Here is a 26,098-nt window from a genome sequence, read left to right on the forward strand (position 1 = left end):
CCAGTTAGTGCTGGAATTTAGTCTATTTTGGACAGTCCAATAATTATTTCAGAAATTCCTAATAAATTCTAGAGGTCCACTTAGCCCATTTTGCAAGGCAAGGGATACTACTAAAGTTTAGTCCCATATTGTTAGTTTAGTGGGAGTTGGACCTCCTTATAAGGGAGGTTCTTTCCCCACTTATACGAGTATGAGAACAAGAGGGATATCCACGCGCGCTCCTCCTCCGCCGCCCGCCTCGCCACGCCACGCCACGAAAGGTCACGTGGGAGTTGAAACGTTTTCTGTAGTGGACACTGAATTCGAACAGCGTGCCTCTTCGGCCGCTCCCTGTTCGCTTCGTCTCCTTTCGTTGCTTCACCTCCTGCGGCAGCCTCTTCGCGTCCTTCTCCTGTGCCTATATAAGAGAGGTCGCTCCTCTCCAGAGAGACACAACAGAAGATCCTCTTCCTCTCGCCACAAAGTTCCGACCACTGCGCTGCTGCTACGTTCTTCCCGATCCCGTCTTGCGGCATGCACCGCAGGTCGGGACAGTAGGCCTCCGAAACCGCACCTTTTGAGTCCTGTACGGGAGAAGGGTGATAAGGTTTTTGGGGAGCGCTCAGCGCGACTACTGGCTGCTTCATCACGGACGATCCGGTCGCCGACGACGACTTCTTCCCCGACGTCCACGACCTCCTCGACGACATGGCAGGCGAGGACACCGACCCCAAGTCCAGCGCTTCTGCTGCTGCTGTCCCGTACGTGTTCTTGTCTTTCCTGTTAAAGGTTCTGCCGCAGTTCCTTGTTCTAGTCCTTGTCCTACACATGATATGTTCTACTTCATATATGCTACTTGCTATACTGTCTGCTTTAGATATGATAGGCTACGGTTCATATATGCAGAAGCTATTTACCTTCTCTCTATCAGAACGCTTGACTTGTTTTATCTCTACTATATTAGTCATGCGTTATCTAGTATTTCTGTTAAAAAAATTATTTGGTAAATTGCTCATATTTTCAACAATCCAAAAACCTTATTATAGGCAATTTACCCCAAGTGGTTTTGCTACTTCCATGAGACCTCCTATGTTTGAGGGTATCCACTATAAAAGGTGGCGCGTGAGAGCAGTCTTATGGTTTCAAACCATGAGTTGCTATGACGCCACTCTCGGCAAACCTGAAGGAGAGCTTGATGCTCAACAGGCACAAGCTCTTCAAAAAATGGATACTCTGTTTAAGGCTGCTCTCTTGAGTGTTCTTGGTGAGAACATAGTTGATGCTTATGCGTCAATTGATAATGGAAAAGATATGTGGGATGCACTCGAGGCCAAGTTTGGGGTCTCGGATGCTGGCACTGAGCTATACATCATGGAGCAATTCTATGATTACAGGATGACTGAAGAGCGCTCCGTGGTTGAGCAAGCTCATGAGATACAGTCATTTGCTAGAGAACTTGATCACTTCAGTTGTATGCTACCGGACAAGTTTGTTGCCGGAGGTATCATCACTAAGCTTCCTCCTTCATGGAGGAACTTTGCTACCTTGCTGAAGCATAAGAGGCAGGAGTTTTCCGTCCCGGATCTCATTGGCACTCTTGATGTGGAAGAAAAGGCGAGAGCAAAGGACACACGTGCTCGAGGTATTGAGGGAGGATCTAGTGCCAATGTGGTACAGAAGCAAAACTTCCAGCCCCACAAGTTCAAGAACAAGGGCAAGTTTGATGGAAAAGCAAAGTTTGATGGGAAGAACAAGGCTGTGCAACACACAAACTTCAAGAAGAAGAATGGCAAGAAGAAAGGTGCTTGTCATGTGTGTGGGGATCCTGATCATTGGGCTCCTAGTTGCCCTAATCGCTATGACAAGCGTCATCCTGGGAAAGGCGGCAAGACCGCTAATGTTGTCATTGGAGACACTGACATGAAGGATGCTGGGTATGGTATATTTCCCACTATTCTTTCAGTATGTCATTCTCCTGACTGGTTGATTGACACGGGTGCTAATGTGCATGTATACGGTGATATTTCCATGTTTTCGTCTTATCAGACCGCAGGGACTTCAACCGTGCCGATGGGCAACGGTTCAAGTGCTTCTGTTCGTGGTGTTGGCACGGTCGATCTGAAGTTTACTTCGGGGAAGATCATGCGGCTGAAGAACGTGCATTATGTCCCCTCCGTCAATAAAAATCTTGTTAGCAGATCTCTTCTGTGTAGAGATGGCTACAAGCTTGTCTTTGAGTCGAATAAATTTGTAATATCCAAGTATGGAACCTTTGTTGGTAAAGGCTATGAGTCAGGAGGCTTGTTTCGTTTATCCTTATCAGACGTTTGCAATAAAGTTGTTAATCATATTTGCAACAATAGTGAATCCAATGTGTGGCATTCACGTCTTTGTCATGTTAACTTTGGTTGCATGTCACGACTAGCGAAGTTGAACTTAATCCCTAGTTTCACCACCGTCAAGGGATCTAAGTGTCAAGTGTGTGTGCAAGCTAAGCAACCTCGTAAGTCTCACACGACTGCGGAAATAAGAAATCTTGCACCACTAGAGCTCATACATTCAGATCTATGTGAAATGAATGGTGTGTTGACAAAAGGTGAAAAGAAATATTTCATGACGTTAATTGATGACTCCACTAGATACTGCCGTGTGTATCTTCTGAAATCTAAGGATGAGACTTTGAACTTTTTCAAGATCTATAAAGCTGAAGTGGAAAACCAACTTGATCGAACAATCAAGAGGCTTAGGTCCGACCGTGGTGGAGAGTATTTTTCCAATGAGTTTGATGCTTTTTGTGCGGAACATGATATAATCCATGAGAGGACTCCTCCCTACTCACCTCAGTCAAATGGGGTGGCCGAAAAAAAGAACCGTACTCTAACTGATTTGGTTAACGCCATGTTAGGAACATCGGGTCTCTCCAAGGCATGGTGGGGGAGGCGATATTGACATCATGTCATGTCCTGAACCGAGTCCCCACAAAGAACAAAGAGATAACTCCATTCGAGGAATGGGAGAAGAAAATGTTAAAACTCTCTTATCTGCGAACATGGGGTTGTTTGGCGAAAGTCAATGCTCCAATTCCAAAGAAGCGGAAGCTTGGACCAAAGACTGTGGATTGTGTTTTCCTGGGATATGCTTTTCATAGCATTGGCTATAGATTCTTGGTTGTAAAATCTGAGGTACCTGACATGCATGTCGGTACGATCATGGAGTCGAATGATGCAACTTTCTTTGAAGATAGCTTTCCCATGAAGGATATGGCTACCTCATCTAATCAGGAGATGCCTAGTTCATCGAATCAGGAACCAGTTACAATTACCGAACCTACAATTTCGATGGAACACTTTGAAAGTTCTGTGGAGGAGAACAATGAAGTTCCTATTAGGAGCAAGAGACAGAGGACTGCAAAGTCCTTTGGTGATGATTTTTTTGTGTACCTCATAGATGACACTCCCAGTTCTATTTCAGAGGCCTATGCATCTGAAGATGCTGACTACTGGAAGGAAGCGGTTCGTAGCGAGATGGATTCCATCTTGGCAAATGAAACTTGGGAGATAACTGATCGTCCTTATGGGTGCAAACCTATAGGATGCAAATGGGTATTCAAGAAGAAGCTTAGGCCTGATGGTACTATTGAAAAGTACAAGGCTTGGCTCGTGGCTACGGGTTATACCCAAAAGGAAGGTGAAGACTTCTTTGATACTTACTCACCTGTGGCTCGACTGACCACTATTCGAGTTCTACTTTCACTAGTTGCCTCGCATGGTCTTCTCATTCATCAAATGGATGTTAAGACTGCTTTCCTAAATGGAGAGTTGAACGAGGAAATTTATATGGAACAACCAGATGGGTTTGTACTAGATGGTCAGGAAGGGAAAGTGTGCAAGTTGCTGAAGTCTTTGTACGGACTTAAGCAAGCACCCAAACAGTGGCATGAAAAGTTTGAAAGAACTTTAACAGCTGCAGGCTTTGTTGTGAACGAAGCTGACAAATGTGTGTACTATCGCCATGGTGGGGGCGAGGGAGTTATCCTGTGCTTGTATGTTGATGACATACTGATTTTCGGAACCAATCTGAATGTTATTAAGGAGGTCAAGGATTTCCTATCTTGTTGTTTTGAGATGAAGGATTTAGGAGTGGCTGATGTCATTGTGAACATCAAGTTGTTGAGAGACGATGATGGTGGGATTACATTGCTTCAATCTCACTATGTGGAAAAGATCTTGAGTCGCTTTGGCTATAGTGACTGCAAGCCCTCTCCAACACCATATGATGCTAGTGTGTTGCTTCGAAAGAATCGAAGAATTGCGAGAGACCAATTGAAGTATTCTCAGATTATTGGCTCGCTTATGTACTTAGCCAGTGCTACAAGACCTGACATATCTTTTGCTGTTAGCAAACTGAGTCGGTTTGTTTCAAAACCAGGAGATGTGCATTGGAAAGCTCTAGAAAGAGTTTTGCGTTATTTAAAAGGCACTACAAATCATGGAATTCACTACACCGGGCATCCCAAGGTGCTTGAAGGGTATAGTGACTCAAACTGGATCTCAGATGCTGATGAGATAAAGGCCACGAGCGGTTATGTATTCACTCATGGAGGTGGCGCTGTTTCTTGGAAGTCTTGCAAGCAGACCATCTTAACGAGGTCAACAATGAAAGCAGAACTCACAACACTAGATACAGCTATGGTTGAAGCAGATTGGCTTCGCCGGCTCTTGAATGACTTGCCGTTTGTTGAGAAACCTGTACCGGGTGTCCTTATGAACTGCGACAATCAAACTGTGATCACGAAAGTGAGCAGTTCAAAGGATAACATGAAGTCATCAAGACACGTTCAGAGAAGGTTAAAGTCTGTCAGGAAAATGAAAAACTCTGGAGTTATTGCGTTGGATTATATCCAAACGTCTAAAAATCTGGCAGATCCTTTTACCAAGGGTCTATCACGTAATGTGATAGATAATGCATCGAGGGAGATGGGTATGAGACCCACAATATGAGTTGTTCACAGTGGTAACCTATTTTTTGTGATCGGAGATCCCGTGAATTAGATGTGGAAGACAAGCTGTTGGTCAACTAAGAGGAGAGTATCCTTACTATTTACAATACCACTCCATGAAGATGCAATACTCTCCTAATCTGCATGGCAGGTCGATGTATATCTTAATGTGTTCTAAGTGGCTTATTTAAGCAGAGATGTTATCCTGCAGAACATCTTTTGAAGAACACACCTATATGAGTTTGATTGTCAAACGTCGCAATCTATGAGAGTAGGCTTCTCTCTAGTAAACTCATGAAAGGTCACGGAGTATGACACATAAACTCCACCCACGGGGAAGATCCACGGTAGCCACGTATCGGTCAAGGCTTTATGTGAAGTTAGATTCGCAGAAAACTTGCAGTTCAAGGCCCAGTCCACTGTTCAAGTTGCTTACTAGTGTAGCATAGAGTTCTAGGTGGAAGTTCAACTTAACAGTCTCCACTGCAGTACTGGTATATAAAACAGTATTTTGGAATCAAAGGCAAATTTCTGTGTGCCTCTGGGATCTAGTGGGGGATTGCTGGAATTTAGTCTATTTTGAGCAGCCCAATAACTATTTCAGAAATTCCTAATAAATCCTAGAGGCCCACTTAGCCCATTTGTGCAAGGCAAAGGATACTACTAAAGTTTAGTCCCACATTGCTAGTTTAGTGGGAGTTGGAACTCCTTATAAGGGAGGTTTTTTCCCCACTTGTACGAGCATAAGAACAAGAGGGATATCCACGCGCGCTCCTCCTCCGCCGCCCGCCTCGCCACGTCACGATGCGCCGTGGGTTGCGGGAATGAGCCGAGCCGATATCTAAATTTTTGCCACGCACGACGGGTATACGAAAGGTCACGTGGGAGTTGAAACATTTTCTGTAGTGGACACTGAATTCGAACGGCGCGCCCCTTCGGCCGCTGCCTGTTCACTTCGTCTCCTTTCGTTGCTTCATCTACTGCGGCAGCCTCTTCGCGTCCTTCTCCTGTGCCTATATAAGAGAGGTCACTCCTCTCCAGAGAGACACAACAAAAGCTCCTCTTCCTCTCGCCACAAAGTTCCGACCACTGCGTTGCTGCTACGTTCTTCCCCATCCCGTCTTGCGGCGTGCACCGCAGGTCAGGACAGTACGCCTCCGAAACCGCACATTTTGAGTCCTGTACGGGAGAAGGGTGATAAGGTTTTTGGGGAGCGCTCAGCGCGACTACTGGCTGCTTCATCACGGACGATCCAGTCGCCGACGATTACTTCCCCGACGACGATTTCTTCCCCGACGTCCACGACCTCCTCGACGACATGGCAGGCGAGGACACCGTCCCCAAGTCCAGCGCTTCTGCTGCTGCTGTCCCGTACGTGTTCTTATATTTTCTGTTAAAGGTTCTGCCACAGTTCCTTATTCTAGTCCTTGTCCTACACATGATAGGTTCTACTTAATATATGCTACTTGCTATACTGTCTGCTTTAAATATGATAGGCTACGGTTCATATATGCAGAAGCTATTTACCTTCTCTCTGTCAGAATCCATGACTTGTTTTATCTCTACTATATTAATCATACGTTATCTAGTATTTCTGTTAATAAAATTATTTGGTAAATTGCTCATATTTTCAACAGTTAGCACCATGAAGTAAGCCGAACAGTGGAAACTTAAGAAACGACGCAACCAAGTGCTCGTACATCGTTTGGCGTCGGTGCATGGATCACACGTACCTGCACTATTTGAATAGGTCTCACACTCATCTAAGGTACTCTTTTCGTCTCAAAATAAGTGTCTTTGATTTAGTATATTTTACAATGAGAAAGTAGTATATAATAACTACATACGCATCTGATTATTAGTTTTCTTATATAAGTATGTATTTATTGTAATAGCGGAGGGGAACTTTTGGTCTATGGGGACATATACACCCTATATGAAAAAATAATTTAGTAATTCAATAAAAAGTCAAAAAATTCTGAAAATATTTTTGAAATAAACTTGACCTTACATTGTACTTGTGAGAAAATTTTCACAAAAAATCTCCCTTTGACTTCTTTTCAAAAAAGACAAAATTTTGACCAAAATAGTGTGAATAGTGACTTGTAATAGCAAATAAATTTTGTCTTTTTCGTTGTGAAGTTAACGTTGATTTTTATTTCGTGAAAATTTACATACTAGTGTAAAAGTAAGTCAAGTTTATTCTAAAAAAATCTGAACTATTTTGACTTTATGTTTAATTATTAAAAAAAACTCTTCATATAAGGTGTATATACAATCAGGAACCGAAGTGTATTTTCCTTGTAACAGCAACTTACTTCCTCCATCCCAAATATAAGACGTTTTTTACACTATGATAGTATCAAAAAAATATTTTACATTTTGAGACGAAGAGAGTATATTATAGGACAGAGGAAGTATTGCAGTCATCTCAGAATGACTGTTTTTTATGCTCCGGCTCGCTACAGCAGCACCCAGCACGCATCGGTCATCGTCACTCATCAATATGTTTGGTTGGGCGGTCAAAGCAGAGAGGAGCAACACTGCTAATTAGCCATACAGTTTGTTAGCTAATTGATCGGGTCGGATCAGATCAGATCGGAGAAGACGAGAGCATGTCCTGCATGTTGCTGTAGTAAAACGACGCGTGAATGATATGTCGATATGCATCGTCTCCGTCCACACATATGAAAATGGACACAAATAATTTGTCTTCCTCAATTATTGGCAGATCTCTGAATCTTGACCTTTCTAATTCAAGGAGCCTCATTTCAAAAAAGTTCAACGAGCCGCTTATTTCGAAAATACACCTCGGTACATGGGTGCACATGCACCTGATTTGCAAAAGAAAATTAAAAATAGTAAAAAAATTGTCAAATATTTATGAACTTTTTCAAAACACGCATTGTCTAGTGTATTACTCGTGTGTAAAGTTCCACGGCAAAATGACTTTCATGGTATTCTGAACTGATAGAAACAAAAATGATACTATATTAAACTTACTATTCACACAGTTTGTACTTGCAATTTTGTCTTTTTTGCCAACAATACAACACAAGTCATTTTATCCAAAACCTGTACACATGAGTAATACACTTGACAATGCTTGTTCCAACAAAGTTCTTTTTATTATTTTTGCCTAATCGGGTTCGCCTAGACACAGGTCCCAAAAATTCGCACTGTTGTTTGTTTTACATATGCTGTATACTTGTAATATTGCAGGGTTTATTTTTTAAACTAAATCTCCCTAGTTTTAAAAATTATTGTTGTTTTCGATAAAGTAAGCAATGTGCCAAAGTTGCGATTATAGTTTAAGAAACAGACCGACAACCAAACCGATGGATATTCCAACTAATTTTATTTAAAAAATGACCATTGATTAAATAAATACACATAATATTGAATTCAATCGATCAATAAGTTGGTATTGGGCCTTTGGCGTGTGATGGGTCGGGTTTAGGGTTTCGATTCTTAGTTGATAGGAGTACATCATTATTCAAATGTAGATATATGTATCTTATAAAACCCAACAAGGCTCCTGTTTAGCTTTTTTTTCTTCGAAAAACTTTCAATTTATTCATTTTCAATCATGGCAGTACAAGAAACAACAAAGGTAATAAAAATTGCAACCATATATGTGGACCATCTAGCGACAACTACAAGCACTGGAGCGAGCCAAAGACGCGCCGCCGTCAACGCCCCCTCGTCACTGGAGTCAGGCAAACCTTGTTGTAGTGACAGTCGAAAAATCGTCGTGCTAAGGCCCCATAGGACCAACGCACCAGAGTAGCAATTATCGTCGATGAAGAAAGTCGTAGATCAAAAGGATCGAACATGTAAATACTCAAACTAAAATGAACGAAGACCGGATCCAAACAGATTCACTTAAGACTAGCGCCGACCAAATCCCACGAGATCCGGCGTAAACACACCTACATACACCCTACAACGATGCTAGATGCACCATCGAGGCGGGATAGAATGTGTGTGTGTGTGTGTGGGGGGGGGTGATTCCTATTAAGAGACATCGTCATCGGCACATAGCCTCAATTAAGACAGTGAATCTAAGAGCATCTCCAGCGGCGCCCCCAACAGCCCCCCCAAGTCACTTTTTCGGCGCCGGCGCGAAAAAAACATCCCGGTCGCGCCCCCATGACGCCGAAAATCGCCGGTTCGGCCCTTTTTTCCGCCCGGCGGTCACAGGCCGAACCCGGCGCACTGGGGAGCAGTTGGGGGCTCCGGCGCAAGGGAAAAGCGTGGCTGGCCCACACCGTTAGGGGAAAAGTCAAGGTTTTCTTCCCCGACTCGCCTCCCACCCCCCGCGCCCTCGGCCACCACTAGCTATATCCCGGCGCTGCCCGCCGCCCTTCACCGCTAGATAGCCATTCCCCGCCGAAAAAATAGCAGCGCTCCGCCGCGGCAGCCCCTCCAACAGCAGCTGGGTGTTTCCGGTCGCCGTTTCCGGCCGCGGAGGAGCAGTTTAACGGCGGGTATACGCCTACCGGGCGCAAGGTGTTCGGTGATTTGCCTGCCTCGGCGATGGACTCGGATGACGAGGAAGCGCTCGTCGCGCTGCTGGAGGAGGAAGACGAGGCCGACGTCCAGGAAGAAGAGCATCTCATGGTGCTCTCCGCCCTCGCCCAGCTGCTGGCGAGCAATGAAAAGCCGCGACGAGGTGGCTCGGCGCCTGGGCGGGTGAAAGCAAATAACCGGCATCGTCTCGAAGGCTACTGCATGCTCTAATCCGACTACTTCGCCGATGCTCCACTTCACGGCGAGAAAACATTTCGGCGCCGTTATCGGATGAGCCGAAAGCTCTTCCTCAGGATTGTGAATTCCATCCGAGAGTTCGACAACTACTTCAAGTGCAAGAAGGATTGCACCGGCGCTCTTGGATTCACCTCCATCTAGAAGTGCACGACAGCGATGAGGATGCTTGCATATGGAGCTCCCGGTGATTCACTCGACGACTATGGGCGCATGGCCGAGTCCACCAGCTTAGAGTGTTTCTACAAGTTCTGTCGGGCAGTGGTGGCAGTGTTTGGACCACAATACTTGAGAACACCCAATGCGGAAGACACTGCTCGGATCCTAGCACAAAATGCAGCAAGAGAATTTCCTGAGATGCTTGGAAGCATCGACTTCATGCATTGGAAATGGAAGAATTGCCATTTGCTTGGCAGGGGATGTACATGTTGGGGAACGTAGTAATTTCAAAAATTTCCTATGCACACGCAAGATCATGGTGATGCATAGCAACGAGAGGGGAGAGTGTGATCTACGTACCCTTGTAGATCGACAGCGGAAGCGTTAGCACAACGCGGTTGATGTAGTCGTACGTCTTCACGGCCCGACCGATCAAGCACCGAAACTACGGCACCTCCGAGTTCTAGCACACGTTCAGCTCGATGACGATCCCCGGACTCCGATCCAGCAAAGTGTCGGGGAAGAGTTCCGTCAGCACGACGGTGTGGTGACGATCTTGATTTACTACCGTCGCAGGGCTTCGCCTAAGCACCGCTACAATATTATCGAGGATTATGGTGGAAGGGGGCACCGCACACGGCTAAGAATATGATCACGTGGATCAACTTTCGTTTCTAGGGGTGCCCCCTGCCCCCGTATATAAATGATCAAGGGGGGGGTGCGGCTGGCCAGGAGGAGTCCTACTCCCACTGGGAGTAGGATTCCCCCCCTTTCCTAGTTGGAATAGGATTCGGGAAGGGGGAAACAGGAGAGAGAGAAGGAAGGGGGGGCACCGCCCCCCTCTCCTTGTCCTATTCGGACTAGGGGGGAGGGGCATGCGGCCCAGCCCTGGCCACCTCTCCTCTCTTCCACTAAAGCCCACTAAGGCCCATATACCTCCCGGGGGGTTCCGGTAACCTCCCAGTACTCCGGTAAAATCCCGATTTCACCCGGAACACTTCCGATATCCAAATATAGGCTTCCAATATATCAATCTTTATGTCTCGACCATTTCGAGACTCCTCGTCATGTCCGTGATCACATCCGGGACTCTGAACAAACTTCGGTACATCAAAAAGCATAAACTCATAATATAACTGTCATCGAAACCTTAAGCGTGCGGACCCTACGGGTTCGAGAACAATGTAGACATGACCGAGACACGTCTCCGGTCAATAACCAATAGCGGAACCTAGATGCTCATATTGGCTCCTACATATTCTACGAAGATCTTTATCGGTCAGACCGCATAACAACATACTTTGTTCCCTTTGTCATCGGTATGTTACTTGCCCGAGATTCGATCATCGGTATCTCAATACCTAGTTCAATCTCATTACCGGCAAGTCTCTTTACTCATTTCGTAATACACCATCTCGCAACTAACTCATTAGTTGCAATGCTTGCAAGGCTTATGTGATGTGCATTACCGAGAGGACCCAGAGATACCTCTCCGACAATCGGAGTGACAAATCCTAATCTCGAAATACGCCAACCCAACATTTACCTTTGGAGACACCTGTAGAGCTCCTTTATAATCACCCAGTTACGTTGTGACGTTTGGTAGCACACAAAGTGTTCCTCCGGTAAACGGGAGTTGCATAATCTCATAGTTATAGGAACATGTATAAGTCATGAAGAAAGCAATAGCAACATACTAAACGATCGGGTGCTAAGCTAATGGAATGGGTCATGTCAATCACATCATTCTCCTAATGATGTGATCCCATTAATCAAATGACAACACATGTCTATGGTTAGGAAACATAACCATCTTCGATTAACGAGCTAGTCAAGTAGAGGCATACTAGTGACGTTTGGTTTGTCTATGTATTCACACAAGTATTATGTTTCCGGATAATACAATTCTAGCATGAATAATAAACATTTATCATGACATGAGGAAATAAAATAATAACATTATTATTGCCTCTAGGGCATATTTTCTTCAGTCTCCCACTTGCACTAGAGTCAATAATCTAGATTACACAGTAATGATTCTAACACCCATGGAGCTTTGGTGCTGATCATGTTTTGCTCGTGGAAGAGGCTTAGTCAACAGGTCTGCTATATTCAGATCCGTATGTATCTTGCAAATCTCTATGTCTCCCACCTGGACTAGATCCCGGATGGAATTGAAGCGTCTCTTGATGTGCTTGGTTCTCTTGTGAAATCTGGATTCCTTTGCCAAGGCAATTGCACCAGTATTGTCACAAAAGATTTTCATTGGACCCGATGCACTAGGTATGATACCTAGATAGGATATGAACTCATTCATCTAGACTCCTTCGTTTGCTGCTTCCGAAGCAGCTATGTACTCCGCTTCACATGTAGATCCCGCCACAACGCTTTGTTTAGAACTGCACCAACTGACAGCTCCACCGTTTAATGTAAACACGTATCCGGTTTGCGATTTAGAATCGTCCGGATCAGTGTCAAAGCTTGCATCAACGTAACCATTTACGATGAGCTCTTTGTCACCTCCATATATGAGAAACATATCCTTAGTCCTTTTCAGGTATTTCAGGATGTTCTTGACCGCTGTCCAGTGATCCACTCTTGGATTACTTTGGTACCTCCCTGCTAGACTTATAGCAAGACACACATAAGGTCTGGTACACAGCATTGCATACATGATAGAGCCTATGGCTGAAGCATACGAAACATCTTTCATTTTCTCTCTATCTTCTGCATTGGTCGGGGATTGAGTCTTACTCAATTTCACACCTTGTAACACAGGCAAGAATCCTTTCTTTGCTTGATCCATTTTGAACTTCTTCAAAACTTTGTCAAGGTATGTGCTTTGTGAAAGTCCAATTAAGCGTCTTGATCTATCTCTATAGATCTTAATGCCCAATATGTAAGCAGCTTCACCGAGGTCTTTCATTGAAAAACTCTTATTCAAGTATCCTTTTATGCTATCCAGAAATTCTATATCATTTCTGATTAGCAATATGTCATCTACATATAATATCAGAAATGCTACAGAGCTCCCACTCACTTTCTTGTAAATACAGGCTTCTCCAAAAGTCTGTATAAAACCAAATGCTTTGATCACGCTATCAAAGTGTTTATTCCAACTCCGAGAGGCTTGCACCAGTCCATAAATGGATCGCTGGAGCTTGCACACTTTGTTAGCTCCCTTTGGATCGACAAAACCTTCCGGCTGCATCATATACAACTCTTCTTGCAGAAATCCATTCAGGAATGCAGTTTTGACATCCATTTGCCAAATTTCATAATCATAAAATGCGGCAATTGCTAACATGATTCGGACAAACTTAAGCATCGCTACAGGTGAGAAGGTCTCATCGTAGTCAATCCCTTGAACTTGCCGAAAACCTTTTGCGACAAGTCGAGCTTTGTAGACAGTAACATTACCGTCAGCGTCAGTCTTCTTCTTGAAGATCCATTTATTCTCAATTGCTTGCCGATCATTGGGCAAGTCAACCAAAGTCCATAATTTGTTCTCATACATGGATCCCTTCTCAGATTTCATGGCTTCAAGCCATTTTGCGGAATCTGGGCTCACCATTGCTTCTTCATAGTTCGTAGGTTCATCATGATCTAGTAGCATGACTTCCAGAACAGGATTACCGTACCACTCTGGCGCGGATCTTACTCTGGTTGATCTACAAGGTTCAGTAGTATCTTGTTCTGAAGTTTCATAATCATTATCATTAGCTTCCTCACTAATTGGTGTAGGTGTCACAGAAACAGGTTTCTGTGATGTACTACTTTCCAATAAGGGAGCAGGTACAGTTACCTCGTCAAGTTCTACTTTCCTCCCACTCACTTCTTTCGAAAGAAACTCCTTTTCCAGAAAGTTTCCGAATTTAGCAACAAAAGTCTTGCCTTCGGATCTGTGATAGAAGGTGTATCCAATGGTTTCCTTTGGATATCCTATGAAGACACATTTCTCTGATCTGGGTTCGAGCTTATCAGGTTGAAGCTTTTTCACATAAGCATCGCAGCCCCAAACTTTCAGAAACGACAACTTTGGTTTCTTGCCAAACCACAGTTCATAAGGCGTCGTCTCAACGGATTTTGATGGTGCCCTATTTAACGTGAATGCGGCCGTCTCTAGAGCATATCCCCAAAACGATAGCGGTAAATCAGTAAGAGACATCATAGATCGCACCATATCTAGTAAAGTACGATTACGACGTTCGGACACACCATTACGCTGTGGTGTTCCGGGTGGCGTGAGTTGCGAAACTATTCCACATTGTTTCAAATGTACACCAAACTCGTAACTCAAATATTCTCCTCCACGATCAGATCGTAGGAATTTTATTTTCTTGTTACGATGATTTTCAACTTCACTCTGAAATTCTTTGAACTTTTCAAACGTTTTAGACTTATGTTTCATTAAGTACATATACCCATATCTGCTTAATTCATCTGTGAAGGTGAGAAAATAATGATATCCGCCACGAGCCTCAACATTCATCGGACCACATACATCTGTATGTATGATTTCCAATAAATCTGTTGCTCTCTCCATAGTACCGGAGAACGGTGTTTTTGTCATCTTACCCATAAGGCACGGTTCGCAAGTACCAAGTGATTCATAATCAAGTGGTTCCAAAAGCCCATCAGTATGGAGTTTCTTCATGCGCTTTATACCGATATGACCTAAACGGCAGTGCCACAAATAAGCTGCACCATCATTATCAACTCTGCATCTTTTGGCTTCAACACTATGAATATGTGTGTCACTACTATCGAGATTTAATAAGAATAGACCACTCTTTAAGGGTGCATGACCATAAAAGATATTACTCATATAAATGGAACAACCATTATTCTCTGATTTAAATGAATAACCGTCTCGCATCAAACAAGATCCAGATATAATGTTCATGCTTAACGCTGGCACCAAATAACAATTATTTAGGTCTAATACTAATCCCGAAGGTAGATGTAGAGGTAGCGTGCCGACTGCGATCACATCGACTTTGGAATCATTTCCCACGCGCATCGTCACCTCGTCCTTAGCCAATCTTCGCTTAATCCGTAGTCCCTGTTTCGAGTTGCAAATATTAGCAACAGAACCAGTATCAAATACCCAGGTGCTACTGCGAGCATTAGTAAGGTACACATCAATAACATGTATATCACATATACCTTTGTTCACCTTGCCATCCTTCTTATCCGCCAAATACTTGGGGCAGTTCCGCTTCCAGTGACCAGTCTGCTTGCAGTAGAAGCACTCAGTTTCAGGCTTAGGTCCAGGTTTGGGTTTCTTCTCTTGAGTAGCAACTTGCTTGCTGTTCTTTTTGAAGTTCCCCTTCTTCTTCCCTTTACCCTTTTTCTTGAAACTAGTGGTCTTGTTGACCATCAACACTTGATGCTCCTTCTTGATTTCTACCTCCGCAGCTTTCAGCATTGCGAAGAGCTCGGGAATAGTCTTATTCATCCCTTGCATATTATAGTTCATCACGAAGCTCTTGTAGCTTGGTGGCAGTGATTGGAGAATTCTGTCAATGACGCAATCATCTGGAAGATTAACTCCCAATTGAATCAAGTGATTATTATACCCAGACATTTTGAGTATATGCTCACTGACAGAACTGTTCTCCTCCATCTTGCAGCTATAGAACTTATTGGAGACTTCATATCTCTCAATCCGGGCATTTGCTTGAAATATTAACTTCAACTCCTGGAACATCTCATACGCTCCATGACGTTCAAAACGTCGTTGAAGTCCCGATTCTAAGCCGTAAAGCATGGCACACTGAACTATTGAGTAGTCATCAGCTTTGCTCTGCCAGACATTCATAACATCTGGTGTTGCTCCAGCAGCAGGCCTGGCACCCAGCGGTGCTTCCAGGACGTAATTCTTCTGTGCAGCAATGAGGATAATCCTCAAGTTACGGACCCCGTCCATGTAATTGCTACCATCATGTTTCAACTTTGCTTTCTCAAGGAACGCATTAAAATTCAACGGAACAACAGCACGGGCCATCTATCTACAATCAAGCATAAATAAGCAAGATACTATCAGGTACTAAGTTTCATGATAAATTTAGGTTCAATTAATCATATTACTTAAAGAACTCCCACTTAGATAGACATCCCTCTAATCCTCTAAGTGATTACGTGATCCAAATCAACTAAACCATGTCCGATCATCACGTGAGATGGAGTAGTTTCATTGGTGAACATCACTATGTTGATCATATCTACTATATGATTCACGCTCGACCTTTCGGTCTCCGTGTTCCGAGGCCATATCTGTATATGCTTGGCTCGTCAAGTATAACCTGAGTATTCCGCGTGTGCAACTGTTTTGCACCCGTTGTATTTGAACGTAGAGCCTATCACACCCGATCATCACATGGTGTCTCAGCATGAAGAACTTTCACAACGGTGCATACTCAGGGAGAACACTTCTTGATAATTAGTGAGAGATCATCTTATAATGCTACCGTCAATCAAAGCAAGATAAGACGCATAAAAAATAAAATCACATGCAATCAATATAAGTGATATGATATGGCCATCATCATCTTGTGCTTGTGATCTCCATCTTCGAAGCACCGTCGTGATCACCATCGTCACCGGCGCGACACCTTGATCTCTATCGTAGCATCGTTGTCGTCTCACCAATCTTATGCTTCCACGACTATCGCTACCGCTTAGTGATAAAGTAAAGCATTACAGCGCGATTGCATTGCATACAATAAAGCGACAACCATATGGCTCCTGCCAGTTGCCGATAACTCGGTTACAAAACATGATCATCTCACACAATAAAATTTAGCATCATGTCTTGACCATATCACATCACAACATGCCCTGCAAAAACAAGTTAGACGCCCTCTACTTTGTTGTTGCAAGTTTTACGTGGCTGCTACGGGTTTAAGCAAGGACCAATCTTACCTACGCATCAAAACCACAATGATAGTTTGTCAAGTTGGTGCTGTTTTAACCTTCGCAAGGACCGGGCATAGCCACACTCGGTTCAACTAAAATTGGAGAAACTGTCACCCGCAAGCCACCTATGTGCAAAGCACGTCGGGAGAACCGGTCTCGCGTAAGCGTACGCGTAATGTCGGTCCGGGCTGCTTCGTCCAACAATACCGCCGAACCAAAGTATGACATGCTGGTAAGCAGTATGACTTATATCGCCCACAACTCACTTGTGTTCTACTCGTGCATATAACATCAACACATAAAACCTGGCTCTGATACCACTGTTGGGGAACGTAGTAATTTCAAAAATTTCCTACGCACACGCAAGATCATGGTGATGCATAGCAACGAGAGGGGAGAGTGTGATCTACGTACCCTTGTAGACCGACAGCGGAAGCGTTAGCACAACGCGGTTGATGTAGTCGTACGTCTTCACGGCCTGACCGATCAAGCACCGAAACTACGGCACCTCCGAGTTCTAGCACACGTTCAGCTCGATGACGATCCTCGGACTCCGATCCAGCAAAGTGTCGGGGAAGAGTTCCGTCAGCATGACGGTGTGGTGACGATCTTGATGTACTACCGTCGCAGGGCTTCGCCTAAGCACCGCTACAAATATTATCGAGGATTATGGTGGAAGGGGGCACCGCACACGGCTAAGAATATGATCACGTGGATCAACTTTCATTTCTAGGGGTGCCCCCTGCCCCCGTATATAAAGGATCAAGGGGGGGTGCGGCCGGCCAGGAGGAGGGCGCACCAGGAGGAGTCCTACTCCCACCGGGAGTAGGATTCCCCCCCTTTCCTAGTTGGAATAGGATTCGGGAAGGGGGAAAGAGGAGAGAGAGAAGGAAGGGGGGCGCCGCCCCCCTCTCCTTGTCCTATTCGGACTAGGGGGGGGGAGGGGCGCGCGGCCCAGCCCTGGTCACCTCTCCTCTCTTCCACTAAAGCCCACTAAGGCCCATATACCTCCCGGGGGGTTCCGGTAACCTCCCGGTACTCCGGTAAAATCCCGATTTCACCCGGAACACTTCCGATATCCAAATATAGGCTTCCAATATATCAATCTTTATGTCTCGACCATTTCGAGACTCCTCGTCATGTCCGTGATCACATCCGGGACTCTGAACAAACTTTGGTACATCAAAAAGCATAAACTCATAATATAACTGTCATCGAGACCTTAAGCATGCGGACCCTACGAGTTCGAGAACAATGTAGACATGACCGAGACACGTCTCCGGTCAATAACCAATAGCGGAACCTGGATGCTCATATTGGCTCCTACATATTCTATGAAGATCTTTATCGGTCAGACCGCATAACAACATACTTTGTTCCCTTTGTCATCGGTATGTTACTTGCCCGAGATTCGATCGTCGGTATCTCAATACCTAGTTCAATCTCGTTACCGGCAAGTCTCTTTACTCGTTTCGTAATACATCATCTCGCAACTAACTCATTAGTTGCAATGCTTGCAAGGCTTATGTGATGTGCATTACCGAGAGGGCCCAGAGATACCTCTCCGACAATCGGAGTGATAAATCCTAATCTCGAAATACGCCAACCCAGCATTTACCTTTGGAGACACCTGTAGAGCTCCTTTATAATCACCCAGTTACGTTGTGACGTTTGGTAGCACACAAAGTGTTCCTCCGGTAAACGGGAGTTGCATAATCTCATAGTCATAGGAACATGTATAAGTCACGAAGAAAGCAATAGCAACATACTAAACGATCGGGTGCTAAGCTAATGGAATGGGTCATGTCAATCACATCATTCTCCTAATGATGTGATCCCATTAATCAAATGAGAACACATGTCTATGGTTAGGAAACATAACCATCTTCGATTAACGAGCTAGTCAAGTAGAGGCATACTAGTGACGTTTGGTTTGTCCATGTATTCACACAAGTATTATGTTTCCGGATAATACAATTCTAGCATGAATAATAAACATTTATCATGATATGAGGAAATAAAATAATAACATTATTATTGCCTCTAGGGCATATTTCCTTCAGTACAAAGGCGCCAAAGGCGGTTGCAGTGTGGTGCTTGAGGCGGTGGCCACACAGGACCTCTGGATTTGGCACTCCTTCTTTGGTATGCCAGGAACTCACAATGACATCAACGTGCTGCAGTGCTCTCCTGTCTTTGCCAAGCTTGTTGAAGGTCATTCTCCTCCGGTGAACTTCGAGATCAATGGGCGGCACTACAATAAGGGGTATTATCTAGCTGATGGCATCTATCCGAGATGGTCGACATTTGTGAAGACCATCTCAAACCCTGTGCCAGGAGGCAAGAACGACTGGTTTGCGAAGATTCAGGAGGCGTGTAGGAAGGATGTCGAGCGGGCATTTGGTGTGCTCCAATCTCGATTTGCTGTTGTCCGGTACCCCGCTCAGACGTGGTCCAAAGATCAAATGTGGGAGATTATGACTTGTTGTGTCATCTTGCACAACATGATCATTGAGAGCGAGCAAGAAGACCCAGTGTTTGACACTGAACCATACTACAGGCAGGGTCCTCTAGCCGAAGTTGATCACCAGCTATCGGCAACTTGGACTGCCTATCTTAGTATGCATCAGGAGATTTGAGACCCATAGGTGCATCATCAACTGCAGAAAGATCTGATTGAGCACCTATGGAGGCTCAAAGGGGACGCTGTGTGATGAAATACGAGTTTTTATTTGTTGAACTATATAATTTGTATCGAACTATTTGTTGTTGTATATTTTGTTGAAGTATTTGATTTTGTGATGAAATATGTGGTAAGAAAAAATTGTGTTGATAATTGAACGCCGAGACACGGCGAACCACGCCGAATATGGGCCTATTCTCGCTCATATAGGCCCTTTATTCGCCGAAATGGGGCTGCAAAATGGACCAATTTTGGCGCCTGGGAGCGAGTTGGGGGCGACGACTGGACGCAAAACCGCCCCCAGCGCCGATTGTATCGCCGGCTCGCCCCCAGGAGACGTCATCTGCCACGCCCGCCCCAGCGAGCTGCTCGCCATCGTCGGGCCCAGCGGAGACGGCAAGTCCATGCTGCTCTAACAAGAATGAAATCAAAATCCCTCCCGCCGGCAGGGTGCCAAAATCCTCCACACCTCCATGGCTCAGAGGCCTACGGAGATGGGGCGGACTGGTGGCGGCACGGAGAAGGGGCTGCTTGTGGAGGAGAAAAGAGATATGCTTTCAACAATCTCACTTTGTTAGCACGCATGCCTGTTTAGATTTTTAATCGGACAAATCCAATTTCCTAAACTATGGTTGCAACGACGGAGAGTCGAACTTAGTGAATACGCCAAAATGGCAAAGAGGAGCATGGGCTCGCTGGATGAACCCTTGATTTTTTTATTTTTTTGCAAGAAAAATTATTAATATATTCATCAACAGTAAAGATAGTACGGTAACAAAAATTATATTTAGTACCGTAGACCACCTAACGACAACTACAAGCACTGAAGCAATGAATCAGAAGAATTCAAGCTGTAAACATACGAACACACACGAACGAAGAACAGATCCACATGGATTCACTAAAGACAAATACCGACCAAATCCCGTGAGATATGCCGCAAACAAACCCCCACACGTCCTCCGACGATACTAGAAGCACCGCTGTAACAGGGGCTAGGAGGGAAGAACCTTATTCCATCTTTCAAGAGCCACCACCGCCTCGCCTCTCTGGGCAGAACACAAACCCTAACAAAACTCGAAAGAAACATCCAAAACGAAGCCCTATAGTCTGCAAGGGCCGAGATCCACCACGCCTTCATGGCCCTAAGACCATAGGAGACCATGCAGACCGGTGGCGACGTCGACTGGAGGCACAAAAACCATAGCTGCATGCCCTTCTCAATACGAAAAGTTGAAAACAAACTAGACGAAGACTTGATTAATATAGAAAAAGTCCATTTTACTCCCCTGAACAAGGTGGGTGGTTTACTTTACCCCTGATTTATTTTTTGGCTCCTTCTAGACCCCAAACAAAACCAAACCGGACAAAACACCCCCCGGCTGGTTTGTCTCCATTCGAGGCTGATGTGGCACAGTCAACGACGGTTTTGACCGGGGTGGGGCCTACTTGTCAGGTTGGACTGTTATGAGCTGCCATTGCGACCAGGGAAGACTAGCTATGCGCAGGTGCGCCAGCGGAGCGGCGCAACGCTGCAACCTGCGGGGACGAGCATGCCAATGCGGAGCGCGGCGGCGTATAAGAGCTGCTCGCCATCGTCGGGCCCAGCGGAGACGGCAAGTCCATGCTGCTCGAGATCCTCTCCGGCCGTCTCAAGCCGAGCTCCTCCCCTCCTACTGACCTCCGCGTCAATGGCTCCCCGGTCGACATCGTGGCCTTGCGCCGCCTCTGCGGCTACGTCACCCAGCACGACGTTCTCTTCCCGCTCCTCACCGTGCGCCGCGAGACGCTCCACTTCAGCGCACGCCTTCGGCCGCCTCGGTTCGGACGCGTACGACCCCACCACGGTCGACACGCTCATCGACGACCTCACCCTGACCCGCATCGCGGACGCCAGGGTCAAGGACTTCTCTGCTCGCCATCGTCAGCCCCAGCGGCGCCCGCCACCTTCCAAGAAGACCAGCACGTACATGGTATCATCATGTGCCACTCCACTCCAAGCTTTCACTCCCATGCCCATGTACGCCCACCGAGCAAGCCAAACTAAGCTCAGCCAAGCCCAATCATGAATCATCCAAGCTTCACCCGAGCTTCAGCCAACACAAACCATAAAGCTAGCAACCACGAAGCTCATCGTCTTCCATGCATCCGGCAGGTGAAGCAGCACCTTTACTAGCAACCATCCAGGAAGACAACGAGCCAGGAGGGAACGGGGTATGTAGGTACGCACATATCCGTCGAGTAGGACCGATGGCGTGCTCGAGTAGCAACACGACTGGCGACAAACAGGATGTGCGATGGCGGGTTTCCTTCGCCGCCGATCTCATCACACGCACAGTCTCCTTCTCCGACGGCGTGCTCACGCTACGGCGAGACGCTCTCCGCCTCGTTCTCTCGGACAGGCGCGGAGTTACGGTGGACGCGCGGTTTCTTCGTTCGGGGGAAATCGTCGACATCGGCAAGATTGTTTCCTTCCCGTGTCATTTCGTGAAGATTCGAGATCGACTACCGGCGGCGAGCGCTACACCGAAGAAGGAGGCGCGGGGCGAGGGACATGGCAATGCGGTACACGGGAAGGGCACGGCGCTGCGTGTGCGTGGGCCAAGTCCAGGCGAAACGGATCCAAGCCCCACTCACCGCCCGCCAATGGAGGATGCAAGCCACGTGGGAGCTGATCCGGCCATCCATCCCCATCGGCAGGTGGGAAACACTGGTATAAAGCCCCCGCCTCGCCCGATCCTTGACCTAGAGGAATCATTCTCCCACTTCTGGGCGGCGGAGAAAAACCCTAGATCGAGAAATTCGAAGTCGTTCGAGTGGTGGAAGGGCAAGGTCGGAGGGGATCCCAGATCCTTTGCGGAGGTCGCGACCGCTAAGGTACCACCTCCTCCCATGGCGACCGAGGTGGGGCGCGGGAACCATGGAGGGGGCGGAGCGGGACATGCGAACCGCGGGGGAGGGCGGCAACCTGGCCGTGGCAACGGCCGCGGAGGCGACCGCAGCAAGTTCTCATGGAAGCGGGACGAGGGAAGCGGCCACACCAACTCTACATCCTCCGCAATCGCGCCGGCCTCGGAGGGCGCCTCGCGGTGGGACGAGGCGGCGGCGCCCAAGCATCGCGACCAAGACGGCGGGATCTGGGTGCAGAAGGCCAAGGAATCGTCCGAATCTGGCGGCATCTCCACCGAGCATCAATCTTCTTCACCTTGGTGCCACATACAGGGAATACAAAACCCTGCTCAGGTGCCTCTGTCCAAAAAATCCATTGCCTGCCCCATTTGCAAGTCTTATGAACATCCTCCTATTCGATGCCCTCAAGCATATTGTGAAAGATGCGGCAAATTAGGACACCTTGCTTCTGTTTGTACTGAATTTCTGCCATGGGAATGTGTGGCACCGATGTGTGAGTTCCAGGGCAAAGTGCAAGGGTTTTACTATATTCATGACGCTTGCTCCGCCAACCAGCTTAAAGAGAGGGCTAATAACATTGTGGTCACGATTGTAGAGGGAGAAACATCTACTAGACAAATGGAACTTGATTTATCTGCTTACTTAGCTACTGATTGGCGCTGTTCAGCTCATGCAAATAGGACCAAGAACCTTTGTAGTGCGCTTTCCTAATCCTCGAGCAGTGGCCCAAATTTGCTATGTGGGGAAAATCACTCTTAAAACTAGCGGGTCTGTTATTCATGTTACTAAATGGTCATCTGCTGTTGGGGCTAAAGGGGTTATGGAAATAGCTTGGGTCAAAATTAGCAATATCCCTCTGGACAAAAGGAGTAATAGGAATCTGGCTTATGTTGCCTCGCTGGTGGGTGTTCCTTTGGAAGTAGATGCTGCTACCTTGCACCGTCCGGCATCTATCAGGGTCCGGATTGGTTGTAGAAATGTGGAGGACATTCCTGCAGTCGCAAAGGCTGTGCTTGGTGATCATTTTTATGATTTCTTTTATGAAGTGGATCAGATTCTGGTGAGGGATCCTAATAGAGAGAAAAAAGTTGTTCAAGCTTCCTCTAATACTGGTGAAAAAAATATGGAGATGAAAAATTCCTTGTTGTCGACTCCTGGAGCTAACCTGGGTAGTTTTTCCACTAGGCTTGGAGGGAAATCTCCCTGCATTCCCAGGGGGAAAATAGGACCCTATTCGGGAGTCGCAGGAGAGTGTGGAATCTGATGAGTCACTGCACACGACCTTGTTTTTAGATTCCTTCAATCAGGAGACAATGGATGAAAAAGTTGAGAAGGTGGTTGGGGAGGCCAAGACGGCCAAAAATAATGAATACAGAGTGGAGTTTCCTGATATGGAGGGGGATATTGAAATGATCCTTGCTCCTCCCCTGGTCACTGAAGAAAATCTTCGGTTCAGTCTGAGGAATGCATAGAACAAGATGGAGAGGGTTGACGAAAAGGCCAGGGCAGCTGCAAAAAAGAGAGACATCGAAGGTACTCCTCGAGTCCCCAACTCTTTTGATACGCTATCTAATCCTGAACTTATTCTCAGAGCTGTGAAAATGGGGGTAAACATCCCAGATGCTGATTTTACTAATGTTGATATCATTAGAGAATTAGAAAAATGTAGAAATGTGGAAACTGTTAAGGACAAACAGACTCAACCTGATGTGGGTGGGGGACATTTGGTATTAACTAATGCAAAAGGGGACCAGACTCCTCTTAATATGAACTGGGAGGATAATAGTGATGTGGATAATGATAACTTTGTTATGGTCCGATCTAGGAAGAAAAGAGAGAGAAAGATTAATGTGGTGATAGCTAGACCTTGCACTAGAAGTCAAAAAGAGGGGGCTTCCTTGCAAAATGTTGCCGGTGGATCTACTCTGCTTCCTAGTAGAAACACCAGGCAGGGGGGTGTCAAAAAGAAAAAATGAACGGTATATTTTGGAACTGCAGGGGAGCAGGTAAGAAAGGGATGACTACCTGCTTCGCTGATATAATAAAAGATCATTCCCTGGACTTCCTTGGTATCCAGGAAACTAAGAAGAAGAATTTCACCCCTAAACTCCTTAGAAAAATTGACCCTCTTGATAAGTTCAATTGGAACTGGATCCCTTCGATTGGTAAGTCTGGAGGCATATTGTGTGGGACTAGGAGAGAAACCTTGGAGATTATTTCCTGGTCGGGGGGTGAATTCCTTATGCAGACTACTGTCTTTGATGTGAACCTCAAATGTGTGTGGACCCTAGTGGTGGTATATGGGGCAGCCCAAAAAGAGAGAAAAAATGATTTCCTTGCAGAATTGGCTACGACATGTGCCACGATTAGTAATCCTTATGTGGTTGGTGGTGATTTTTAATATTTTACGTGAAAGTGGTGACAAGAATAAAAAATTAACCTACTCCCAATATACAGATAGCTTCAACGCTATCATTCAGTCCCTGAACCTTAGAGAGATTCATATGGGAGGGGGAAAATACACCTGGTCCAATAAGCAAAAACACCCTACGCTGGAGAAACTGGACAGAATCCTTATGAACCCTACTTGGGAAGATCTATTCCCTATGGTTACAGTTCGTAAGTTGGTACGAGATGTCTCAGACCACAACCCGTTGTTGCTGTCGACGAACCCTATTAGAAAAAATCCCACCCGGCAGCGCGAATTCAGATTCGAGCTGAGCTGGCTTAAGAATGAGGATTTCTTTAGGACGGCTAAAAAGATTTGGGAAAGACCTGTGCATTCTGATGATCCTATCGATATCCTTAATATCAAGTTGAAACGCCTCAATAAATATTATAAAGGGTGGGGGGCACATTCCTTTGGGCATGCTAGAAAGAGGAAAAAATGGATTAAGGAGGAGTTGGAAAAAATAGAAAAACAGGAAGAAGAAGGCCCCCTCGACCCGGAATCATATGAGAGGAGGACAACCCTAAATATAGAGCTTAATGAAATCCTTGCATATGAGGAACTTTTTTGGTTGCAACACTCTAATGAGCATTGGTTACTTAAAGGGGATCAAAACACAGCCTATTTTCATCGAATAGCCAATGGCACACGATACACTCCTTTACTGATGGAGAAGTTATTATTGAAGGGACTCAAAATCTCCTTGACCATGCCACTGCCTACTATAAAAATCTTTTTGGACCTGCTAGTGGAAACTTATTTCACCTTGCCCCTGATACTTGGATGGATGAAGAAAAACTTAAGGAAGAAGATAACCTGATCCTTACAAGTGAATTTACAGAAGAGGAAGTTAAAAAAGCCTTGTTTAGTATGGAAAGTAACAGAGCAGCCGGCCTTGACAATATCCCTGTGGAATTCTATAAACACTGTTGGGAATTTGTTAAAAACAATATTATGCACCTATTCAAAGCGTTCCACAACAATACCTTGGATGTGGCACGCCTGAACTATGGTGTCATAACACTGATTCCTAAGATGAATGGAGCAAAGAAAATACAACAGTACCGCCCAATATGCCTCCTACGATGCCCATACAAACTGATCACGAAAGTTCTGGACAATAGGGTTGCGGTATTTGCTGATAAGCTGATTAGCAAGCACCAGAATGCTTTTATCAAGCATAGAAATATAATGGATGGAATCCTCACGCTACATGAGGTGTTGCATCACA

The 26,098-nt window shown here is 45.7% G+C and overlaps 2 pseudogenes; one reads left to right on the forward strand and one right to left on the reverse strand.

Annotated features, from left to right (window-relative positions):
* Positions 1-9,008: 9,008 nt before the first annotated feature.
* On the reverse strand, positions 9,009-19,884 carry LOC147990111 (uncharacterized; annotated as a pseudogene).
* A 1,874-nt stretch (positions 19,885-21,758) lies between these two features.
* On the forward strand, positions 21,759-24,394 carry LOC147990112 (uncharacterized; annotated as a pseudogene).
* The last annotated feature ends 1,704 nt before the right edge of the window (positions 24,395-26,098 follow it).

This window comes from Triticum urartu, chromosome 1A (genome assembly GCF_056163025.1).
Source record: "Triticum urartu cultivar PI428250 chromosome 1A, HENAU_Tu73, whole genome shotgun sequence".
Taxonomy (NCBI): domain Eukaryota; kingdom Viridiplantae; phylum Streptophyta; class Magnoliopsida; order Poales; family Poaceae; genus Triticum; species Triticum urartu.